Here is a 12,800-nt window from a genome sequence, read left to right on the forward strand (position 1 = left end):
CTGTTGTATATAATTTACAATATAATGAAAATAAAGACATAATTATTATCAAAATTGTTAAATAACTAAAATTTATAACAATAGTTAATTTCTTTTTTTTTTTAAGAATTGCAGTTATTAAATGTTCAGATCTTCATCCAATCCATATACTTATATATTTATGAGTCTAGTATAAAAACATGATTAATATATGGATGAGGTGGTAAGACATCTAATGCATATTTTTGTGGTTTTGAGTTTGAATCTCATGATAGACATTTCTATTAGAATATGCTCATAGTTGAAAGATGACATGGCGATGGTGCCACATGGCACATAAATAAAGGTTAAACAAGATAGATAATATAAAAAGGACAAAAGGTGAATGGGCATAAGAAAAAGGTGGATAAATTATTAAAAAAAAAAAATTTGATTGAAAAGGTTTGTATATTATGGTACTAAAACTAAAATTAAAGGGAAAAGGTAACTGAGGTTTGATAAAAAGGAATAAAGTAGATATGTTCATAACATTATGAAACGGATTAATTTAAAATGGAATATGCTATAAACATTGTATCTTTCTACAAATTTCCAATTTTATATACTTAGCGAAACTAGTTGTGTATTTGGTTTTCTCTCTTCTACATATACTGTCTTTTTCCCTTCCCTATATCGTCTTTCTATCTCCCTTCCTTATATTGAGACACACGGGTTATTAGACAAGTTGAAATTAAAAGGAGAATTATTTTAATTTATAGAATAGCCTTGTCATACCAATTGGTTATTGATGTAATGGTGATTAAGACTACACAGAAGACCCGTGTTCGATCCCCGCAATAACAATTGGGAGGGGACTGGAATCTAACCACTCCTCACAACTGATCCCGAATTCGGATTAGCCCAAAGGATGAACCGGGTAGAACACAAAACAAAACAAAAAAAAAAAAAAAAAAAAAAAAAATAGAATAGCCTTGTCATCCCTAGTTAATTACATGCCATGGGCCAAAAAAAATATATACAAATCCAATGATAAGACAAAAACCACCTTACTACACTAATTAAGTAATAAAGCATGGGCCAAAGCCATTCAAATCCAATGGTTTTAATTAGATTAAGAAATTAATTAAACAAGTCAATATCAAGTCTTATCATAGGGACATAAAACACTATAGAAAATTACTATGTAATTAATCACCCTAATTGTATGCCTAGGTTTAAGATTATAGCTCAAATAATGCTAATAATATTCTTGAATGATTGCTTTGGCTGTGGAAAAACATAATGATAAACATTCAAGAAAAGAAAAGCACCATTTAAGCCTAATCGTACACTTGAAAGCAAGAAAATAATGTGAAGGGGTAGAAAAAGAGGGTCCAAAACCTACTTTTTATTGGCCCCATTTATTTTGCATATCTCTTTCTCACCATAATTATTTAATTTAATCTCTTTCTTTATTTTGTTTTCTCTCTTTTTTTTTTCTTCCTTTGTTCTCATTTTTCACTTAGCTTCTTCAATATTCTTCTTACTACTCTCTTACATAGTTGTACCAAAAATAGTAACCAAAGGTGAACAAGGGTGAAAAAAATTTCTTAATCATGTCATCAAGCAACATGAAGGGTAAAGATTTAGTAAATCATCATCAAGGACCGTTGTCGGTGGGAGCCGGATCCCGGTCCTTGATGATTGGTGATGAGGATCACAATAACCACCACCAACACCAACACCAGCACCAGCACCAGAACAACAATCAGAATCAGAATCAGAATCAGAATAGACAGTCACCAGCTCCACTAAGCCGGTACGAGTCCCAAAAACGACGCGATTGGAACACGTTTTGCCAATACTTGAAGAATCAAAGGCCCCCAGTTAATGTCATGTCACAGTGCACCCCAAATAACGTACTAGACTTCTTAAGGTACCTAGACCAATTTGGCAAAACTAAGGTACACATTCAAGGATGTGTTTTCTTTGGCCAACCTGAGCCCCCAGGCCCATGCACTTGTCCCCTTAGGCAAGCTTGGGGTAGCCTTGATGCCCTCATCGGACGGTTAAGAGCCGCCTACGAGGAGAACGGAGGCCCACCCGAAACCAACCCGTTCGCTAGCGGTGTCATAAGGATGTACTTAAGGGAAGTTAGGGATACTCAAGCTAAGGCAAGAGGAGTTCCTTACAAGAAAAAGAAGAAGAAGAGAAGCCAATTGAAAGCTGCTGCTGCAGCTGCTGTTCTTGTTGCTAGTAGTAGTAATACTAGTGATGGAAGTTCACGGTTTCCCATGCAATCTCCTTCTTGATCAATGATCATATTCTATATAATATGGAGTCATAATATAATTAGTCTTTTGATCTATAAGACTATTATATACTTCTATATAGGTAATTTCCCATCTTTAATTTCCTTAGGTTTATGTCTTTAATTTGTTTATTTCCATACATTTTGAGGAATTTTTTGTTTTGATTGTTACATATAGTACATGTTATAATATCTTGCTATTAATATATACACTACACGCAATTGGCTTTAATTTCTCTCAGAGTTGATAATTAGATTGTTTCTGTGCAATAACGGATTAATGGTTCAATTCACCACTCTGTTTCACTACGGATCAAATTACTTTGAAGAAATTTAAAGTAGTACCAAAACATAATACAATCAACTGTACATATGTATATGTATATATATATATATATATATATAATCATTTTTTATATTAAAAGTATGAAAAAAAAAGCATTGTTACATCAATCTTGCTTAGAATTGTTTATATGGTAGGATGGTTTGACTCGTTTTTGAATAAGTACACTAACCATCCTATCCAAAATTAAATTATAGAAAAAGATACCATGTTAGAATTCAATCCTATTTAATTAATTATGAATATATGTGTAGAATGAATTTTTAATTAAAATTAGCACCATGAATGAAATTGAAGCTAAAACCCTAGGTTATTATCCAGATGATGACTAGGTGAGGGCGATGAAAAAACCCTAGCTTTTTTGGGCAATGGGTTGCTTACTTTTTACTACTAAAGACAAAAAGTTAATTTTTTTTAAACTACTGTACATTATTAAATTAATACTGTGCTTCTTCCTTAAAAAAACATTTTAACAGTTTAATTTTTTACTATTTTTACATATGCACACCAATTATTGGAGGACATGAAATGAAAGATTTTATTTATTTTATTTTTTAAAATTTTAGGGGGATTATATTTTCCAAATTCCAATATGTTCACATTTTGCTTTTTATAGCCAATTAATGGTTGCTTTAAGGATTCTGCACCAACTTATGCCTGCCATGGTTTTGTCCATTTATATATTATTATTGTGTGTGACATGATATGATGATCACATCATAGAATATAGTATATGTATTATATAAATATATATTTTTTATTATGGGACCTAATATCTACTATGATGGGGCATTTGTTTGAGGGTCCATAGACAGGTTAATTTGGTTTCTAACATCACCTATTTCCACTCCATTTCTACTACAATTTGTCCTTGCTTCAATTCTTTTTCCATTTTATTTCCTCTTTCTATTCATCAATTAAAATTTTTTTTCTTTTTTTTTTCACAAGAAATTTAATGTTTTCCATAGCAGAGAGTCATGCATTGTCGCTCTTATTGTTTGAAAAGATTTGAAAGGTAATAAGGTGATGAATCTTCCATTTCCAAAGATTATAACTAGTTGAATTTAATCTAGTTGATATTTCAAAAATTATTTTTTTTCAATATGATATAACAATCGTAGGAGATCAATTAACTTTACTATGCACCGAAGAATGTTACTTTATGTACAAAAAAAAGGTGTTATATATGCGTGACACACATCACATAGTACAAATATCTCGGTAGCTCAATACTTGTAAGTTGTAACATAACACTCAAAATCTAAAATATAAACCCTATAACATGAGATACGAACCCAAAACTTAAATACTCAAGTTTGGTGATGGTTGATGGAAGGGCGCTCACAATAGGGATCGGAGGTGGTTTTGCAGGTGGCTGATGTAGGGCTGTCAAACGTGTCGTATCGTGTCGTGTTCGTGTTCGTGTCAATATGAAACGGGTTGAAAAACTCTTGACCCAAACCTAACCCATTTATTAAACGGGTTGAAAACCTTTTACCCAAACCTAACCCATTTATTAAACGAGTTATCCGGGTAACCTTTTAACCCATATAATATATAATAAACTAATTAATATTCAACATAATAATTAAAAAGACATACATCATTAACGATACTACAAGAGATTAAAGCTACTGATTTTGGCAAAATATACTACAAGAATATAAAGATAGTGGTTTTAGCAAACCCAACCAATACATAAGAGTTGTCCCAAGTCCCAACCTTCAAAATGACAACTTCTAAAACATGCATCAATACTTCATTTATGGATTACATATATGATTAAGTCTTAAATAAAGAGTAACTAAGTACAATCTAGAATCCTCTAAAGTGAAAAAGTGAAATGTAAAAAAGTAAAAAAAAAAAAAAAAAAAATTATTTGTCCGCCAAATTAAACTGCCAAAGTGCCAAACAATCCCTAAAATTTAAGTATAGCGCCATGCTTTCTACAACAGTACAGTACAAGTTTAGAATAATGTTTCAAAAAAAAAAGTTTAGAATAAAAATTCAGGTTTCTTTTTCTACTTAATAATAGGGTTGAGCGTGTCAGGTTCGTGTTAACGGGTTGTCATTCAACCCATTTACATAATCGAGTTATGCGTGTCGGTTTCGGGTTGAAAATTTCAATCCAAACCTAACCCGTTTAATTACGTGTCGTGTTCGTGTCGACCCAATTATTTAAACGGGTCGAGAATTCCTGACCCAAACCCGCTTATTTCGTGTCGGGTTGTCGTGTCGTGTCAGTTTTTGACAGCCCTAGGCTGATGTAGTGGAGCGCGCTGTGGTGAGTTGTTGACAAACATATGGGAGGAAATTTATTGGATTTTTTTTAAAAAAAATGGGTTTCTATTTATTTAGTTTTTGGCTACAATTTTTTAGTTTACATTTAAATCACTTGACAAATTGTATTTTAAAATGAACGTAGTAGAGAATTATCTTAGATTTGATCATGGAGGTGAAAAGTTTGATGATCATGTAAATAAAAGACTATTAACTCGACCGAGAACATCTATTAATGACTAGTGTCACGGATCTTTCTTTATCCTTTTGGGGATATGAGTATATGACGACTCAAGTCAAAGTTCCCTAAAGAGTTGATGAGATTAAGCAAATGAAAGATATACCTAATGCATTCACAATAGAATCTCTAATATATGCCATAATCGATCTATACTAGCTCGTCTAGCTAGATGTTTTATTTATATGCAATGCTTCAAGTATGTGTAGCTAGTTGATTTCAATCAAATCCGATCCAAGTGATTTGCACTAGAATGCAACTAAGAACACCCTTAAGTACTTAAGATGGACGACTAAGCTATGACATTTTCTTATAACTTTATTAGTTGTAGAGGTGAAGTGAGGATCAAAATTATTTGTTAAAGGTTTGCAAATTTAATATGGATCGTATTATCTTTAATCCATTGACTAAACCGCTACCACAATGACGGAAGTTTAAGTTTAAAACTCATATTGAGAGTAAATTATTCAAATATATTGAGAATGGCTTTTATTGTGTGATATTTAGAAGTAATTTAGATCACAATGTAAGAACATTATATTAGTTGCATTTTATTATTATAATTAAGAATTTTTTTTCGTATGCATAGTACGTAGTGGTTTAGGATAATTAAACTAAATGTCCAACATATATAATTTGTGATGTTCAATAGGCCGAATTGACAAGTGTGTGATTTGATGACTGGAACCCTATTAACTTAATAGAAATCATAAATCATTAGTGTCCTTATTTTAAGTCATTAAGTTGGGCATCAAAATGTGTGTGTCAAAAAAAAGTAGGGCATAAATGACTAGTAAAAAATGACTAGGTTTATAAGTTCATTGATTGATAGTGCAATTTCATATTATATAAGCACATAGGGATGTCTAAATAGTTAGGTTGTTCTCACTTCTTCACCTTAATTTTGCTGAACTTATTTTTATTGATTAAAATTTATATTTTTAATGATTTTCTATTATATTTGTTTTTTAAGTTAATGACTTTTACTAACTAAAACTTATTTATTCATAACTTAAGTTATTTTTTAAAACTATTTTTACTTAAATTAAATTATTTTACAGAATTGAATATTATTTGAATAAGTTAAGGAGAAAAGGGTCTTTCCTAGACATATCTTATAAATATACACATTGAGAAAACCTATCAAAATTCTATTAGACATATAGTGCAATGGTTTTATAATATAAATTCCACTATTTTTTATTTATTGGATTCTCATACATGAGTATAACATTACTCTCATTCAATGATTGAATGATTAGTATGGCTTTGACATTGCCAAATATCATGTTCAAAAATGAGATTATAAAGGCAATACGTGGCCATGTTGTTAAAAATTGAGTGGGATTTGATTATGATTATACTTTCACGGTTTTCTTTTACTTGCAACACACCTTTTAGGCACGCAGTTTTAGGAGATGATTAATGAGGGTAAACGAGCGATTTTATCAATATAATTTTTACATGAAAATTAGAATAGGGTAAGTATCATTTGTAAAAATTATAAAGAATAATTTATCCATTTACATTACATAAACTCGACCTCAAAACATGTGCCACAAGGCTGTGTTGCAAGTAAAAAGAAACGGAGGAAGTACAAGATTGCATAAGTCCTTAATATTGGTGTGTATGGCCACTTAATAAGGCAGAACTGAAAAATGCATGCTCAGGCTCAAATGGAGTTAATTTTTTTTAAAAAAAAAATAATAAAAAAAATTAAAAAATTATTAAAAAAAAAAAAGTTCTAGCCAATATTTGATTAACAATATGGTCTAGATAAGATAATATTATGAAATTTAACATTGAGATCCTTTTGTGTTACAATAATGTATGCACACCTAACCACCTAGAACTAATCCCGAATCCGGATTAGCGTAAAGGGTGAACCGGATGGAACACCAAAAAACAATAATGTATGCACATCCTATGATGAGGTTAAATTTAAAAGCATTGGCCTTGATCAAAAGCTCACCAAAGTTCAGAAAATTTTGTGTTACAATAATGTATGCATGAGATCCTATTTTAGGTCACTTTTGCAATTACGTTAATTGTATGAGTTATGATCCTTTAATTAAATTGACCAAACTAAGTAAATCCTTGGTTTCTTAATTTCGTCTCCTTATTCCATTCAATCCTCTTCACTATATACTTTATTGTTTATTATTGTTAATTTGGGTTAAACACAATTCCACTTTATTTCATAACTAATAATGTCATCATATCTATAACTAATACTAAAAGAACAACCGCTGACATCATTCATTTATCTAAATTGTACACGTGTTAACTTCTCCTTCAAAATTTTCCCGCCTACACTTTTTTTTTTCTCTTTCACATTTTTTATAAGTTGGATAAATATTGACTACTAAATATTTTAATACATAATATTGTACATTAAACTCTTCACAATTTTTTAAATAAACCTTTTGACAACTCTTTACCCAATGAAATATTATTGTACGATTTTTTTTTACGGAGTATTATTTAAATAGCTCTCTTTTTTTTCATCATATCCGTGCATCGCACGGGATCTAATCTAGTATTGTAAGTGTTTGTGTAACCAATAACATGAAATGCATTATCGAGAGTGAGGGATAGCTTAGATTGTTAGAGCTTTCTTCCCAAATTTTGGAGATGTTGGTATCAATATAATTCTCATCACCCACCCTTGTGGCTCGATCTAGAAAGGGAAAAAAAAAATGAAATGTGTTATTACCCATTTAATCGAATTCGTTCCTATTGATTGAAAAAGGAATCGTCATGCTTACATAGTTCCTACAAAATACAAGTATAAAATTGTGACTCCATCACTAGATTCACTGTTAGCATCGAAAAATATCGTTGATAATGCTACATAATACTAAATAATATCTTAATAGTACTATAATAGTGATGTTTTTGTTGTTTTTATTAATAATTGTAATTGTTGTAGACATTGCTTTACCTTTTGTATTTTGTTAGACTAAAAAAAGCTAATTTATCAATCAATGAAATGTCGCAAATATCCTTGCAGCCTGTTTCCAGAATTCAAGCAACAACGGCAAGATGCTTTTTTCATCCCATGTATCTTTAGGGAAAATGTCACATCTTTAAAAAGAATATATAATTCAAATTAAGTAAACCAATAAGAAATGATTTAGTAGGGGGAAACTTTAATTTGTGTTTTACTAATTCCTTCGTTTTATAGTGTAATTTTGATTATATTGATATATATATGTTAATACTGAACTTTAATCATTAATATACTTTCATCAGTCTTTTAATTAAGAACTATAGTTTTATTTTTTTCACTATTCACGTAATAGTTTTGACTTTAATTGATATTTTACTAACATATTAAAAAAAAATGTTATTGTATAATATGTTGTACTGTTGAATTAGGCCCGGTTCTCTTACGTTGAAATTCAGTTCAGTTCAGTTCAGCTCAGCTCCTAATTTCCTTCTCTTATAAAATATTCAGTTCAGTTCAGTTCAGCTCAGTTCAGTTCAGTTCAGTTCAGTTCAGCTCAGTTCAATTGAGTTCAGTCAATGAGAACAGACCCTTAATCACAAAGTATATATTCGTAATATGATTTTGCTTTTTTACTAAATTAATTTGTTATAAACAAATTAATGATCAAAGTCTTGCTTTGTCACATATGTCAAGTCAAGCATATTGGTCAATATTTTTGCTCATTGGTTGAGCTTTTCAATCTCCACTTCTCACCATCCAAATGAGTGATCATGCAACGTCAAAGTGAGGGATTAAGGGCATGTTCACTTCAGCTTAATTTCAGTTCAATTCAACTTCAATCAGTTCAGTTTTTAATTTTCTTCTCACATAAAATATTCATTTCAGTTCTATTCAGTTCAGCTCAGCTTGAATCAGTTCATTTTAATTAGTTCATTTCTAATGTGGATTAAAGCCCTTTAACCTAATGAAAGATCTAAAATCACACAAGTAGAATAAAGCTTCGTTCTTGATAAGAAATTCGAAGCAAAAATGAATGAAAGTAACCGGATATGACCTTGAAAACGACCACTCCTAAAACGGATTCAATGCCTAAGCAAATTATCTAGACTACTCCTAGAACTAGATAATTTGATGAACAAATCTTAGACTACTCCTAGAACTAAGAATTGCACGTTCTAATTATCAAAACAACTCCTTGAATTGAAAACTAGCAAAGAAAGTGTTTAAACAAAGATAAACAATTGTATTGAATTAGTCTGATTTTCTATGACTCTAAAGGCCACGAAAATACTTTATTTATAGACTAAAAATAAGCTTATTCCATCCCTACAAGGATTAGGACAAACCCCTAACCTAGCCCTCCAAGTATCCTAAAAATTAGGAAACTACTTCTTATTAGAATAGGAAAACTAATCCTAAACAAACTAATTAACTAAAAACTTTCCTGATATACTTAGGAAGTTTATAGTAACTAAATAACAGAAAATAAACTTAATCCTAAGTGCTTAAACCAAGAAAAACCCTCTCAAGTGAAAGGTAAAAACTTGCAATCAAAACTCTAGAAAAAAAAAAGTAAGTATAAATAATCATCCATTTTATATCGCCGCCAAAACACCATCACACGTTCCGATCCGCGGTGTAGATGGGTTCAAGGTGGTTTGGGGAAGGTGGCGCGTAGGCCCCATCTTAGCGCGTTGCCACCGTGGTCCTCGCTGGAAGTTAATTGCTGCAAATCTTCTTCCTTGGTGATCAAGCTTCCTTCTTTCTCAATTGATCTATTGAACCTTTTCTTGTTTATTTCCTTGTTTGGGCAGCCTATAATGAAGTTATTAAGACCTTCTAAAAGTACATTAGATCCATCAAAAGAATTCCCCTCTTGATTCACATCAAGTTCACTTCAGTTCCTAATTTCCTTCTCTCATAAAAAATCATTTCAACTCAGTTCATTTCAGTTTAGCTTCAATTAGTTCAGTCTAGTTCATTTCAGTAATGTGAACAGGCCCTGAGTCCTAATTTAATAAAAACAAGACTATCAAGCTACGAATAATTTCAGCAATTTCTTGTCAAATATATTTTATAGAGCATCCTAGCTAGTGTACTTTAGATCACTTATGTCACTTTCTAGTACGATAAGTTAAATTCACCTGAAAAATTATACTTTGTATTATGTTCTAGACTCCACAGATCGATCAAGATGTGCAGCGTGGTCATAAATTAAATATATAGGTTAAAGGGTACGATTGTAAAATACAAAAAATTGCAAACGTTAGTACATCATAATGTGTTTTTTTTTTTTTGTAACTTGAATAGCTTAAATGTAAACATTAATTTTAAAAAATCAGAAATTTCTATTGTAAATATGCTCATCCATGATCAAGTTACACATTATGATCTCGACTCTTGAGCCTATGACATAATAAGTGAAATTTACCAAGAACATATTAAGTAAAAGCAGGAAGCCTAAGCCTACAGTGAGTGATATGTTCTTGGCAAGTAAATGTGTAGTGTAAGACCACTTCAAATGAGTTTGTAAATTTAAACGTGAAAAATAGAAACATCGCAATGTGATAAAAAGGGAGGATGTATAAATGTATAGTATTAAATAAATAAAAAAAAAATCTTTATAGTTAAAATATTGGATCTTGATCAATTAATTGTTTTCTTATGATCATTGCTCTATCCCATAGCAAATCTATAACGCAATTTACGAAGATAATAATTAATAGTCACGTTAATAATATAATGCGGATCAGTCTAATCAGGATATAGATGGTGTACATGTTCATTCTCGCTAAGTTAAAACCTTTTACCCCCAAATTGAGGAATTGGGTGTCACCATAAGACAAGATGCAAAGAACTATTAACTAAGAAACAATTACAAATGGTACATACATAGAATGATTACGACAGGCTGCTTTTACATGCTGAAATATTTGAATAAATATAGAAGTAACATGAATTTCTATTTCTTTTGGGGCTTAGAAGTCAAGAATGAAAAAGACATGTTTACCAATTATTTTATGGGGACATTTTTGAGTAGGAAACATTAATTTGAGCATTTTTCCGTATAAGATTGATTTTTTGGAAGCAGCCAACGAAAATACGGCAGAGAGACGTGATTTATCGTATCACTTACTCTGAAGAATCTTGGATGATGGCTCCTCTATGTTTACTACCTACTTGCTTGTGTTTGAGAAGTGTTCATTTTGATTGGTTTCATTGAGATCTAATTGACTCGATTGATATTCAGGTGATAACTCATTCAGTCATTTGGTTAGAAATTGTTGGTTTACTTTTAGGTTGTTGTTTCCTTTAAAAGTGTATCGAGAAGTCAATCAAGCAGCAGATTATGTGTAGATGATAAATATTCTTATTTATTATCTTTAGATAAGTTAGGATATAATCTTGAGAGAATACTTATCTACTTTTGTATTTTTCCCTTTTCATATTATTATGCAACGTATGAGAAATGCATCATTCATAGGCTGTGTCATAAAATAAAAAATTAAAAAAAAAAAAAAAAAAAAAATTGTTTGTGTTGGATCCTGCATTTTTTTTCTATTAGCCTTTGTTTTAGTCCCATTGAATTTTTCTTAAATCTGGTTTTTATCGAGGCAGTGTTTGTAATTATGTAAAAGGTGTACAAGGATTCAAGCCTGCAAGGAAGGATGTTATGCAACATAAATAGCACAGCATGTTAAAAATAAAAAAAAAATTAAACAAATAATAATAATAATAATAATAATAATAATAATAATAACAATAATAATAATAATAATAATAATAATAATATTAATTATAATGTTAGTAATTCTTAACTAATTTGTTAGTTGTTTGTGATGTGCAAAAGTCAAAGATTAATGAAAATGAGTAATAACTAAAGAGTTGTATCTACTTCTTTCGTCCCTATTTGTTTAAGTTTTGGCTGAGTGAATTGATAAGAGAGAAAAATAGTGAGACCTAAAATAATTGTGAGAGAAAGTGATGATGTTCATATACATTTAAGGTATAAGGCAATTTTACAAAAAAAATCTTTAAATAATAAATAAGAAAAAAAAATAGGAACATAGAGAGTATATCATGTATGTTCAATCTGTTTCAAAAAAAAAAAAAAAAAAAAAAAAAAAAAAAAAAAAAAAAAAACATGTATGTTCAATCTTATTCTTTCTTTTGCTTGTTCATTCATGTTTCTATTGCATTATAACATGGAAAAAAGAGCATCTTAGGGCCTGTTCGCATTTACTCAATTTTAGTTCAGTTCAGCTCCAATCAGTTCAGTTCAATTCAGTTCAGTTCCAATCAGTTCAGTTCAGTTCAGTTCAGCTCTTAATTTCCCTCTCACATAAATTATTCATTTCAGCTCAATTCAGTTCAGTTCAGTTCAGTTCAGCTCCAATCAGTTTAGTTCAGTTCAGTTCAGTTCAGCTCATTTCAGTAAATATGAACAGGCCCTTAGTTTGTGACCTTTTTGTCCCCCCCCCCCAAGCCCAGGTCTAGGCCCAACGTGATCTTGAAATTCATAATAAATTTGAACTGTTTTATCTAGCCTCAAGACCCTTTGTTTTTTTAGATGGTATATGCTTTCTCCGTTTTTTTTGTAGTTGACACCGTTTGACTTTTACACTATTCAAAAATTATGTTTTAACTAGCTTTTATAATCTATAACTACGATAAAATATAGCCAAGTGGGATTTAATTTGAATCGTATCAATATATA

At 30.5% G+C, this 12,800-nt stretch overlaps 1 pseudogene; it reads left to right on the forward strand.

The window, feature by feature from the left end:
- The first annotated feature begins 1,409 nt into the window (after window positions 1-1,409).
- LOC145605382 (protein LIGHT-DEPENDENT SHORT HYPOCOTYLS 10 pseudogene) lies at window positions 1,410-2,477 on the forward strand (annotated as a pseudogene).
- The last annotated feature ends 10,323 nt before the right edge of the window (window positions 2,478-12,800 follow it).

The sequence above is a fragment of the Chenopodium album genome, chromosome 22, assembly GCF_948465745.1.
Source record: "Chenopodium album chromosome 22, dcCheAlbu1.1, whole genome shotgun sequence".
Taxonomy (NCBI): domain Eukaryota; kingdom Viridiplantae; phylum Streptophyta; class Magnoliopsida; order Caryophyllales; family Amaranthaceae; genus Chenopodium; species Chenopodium album.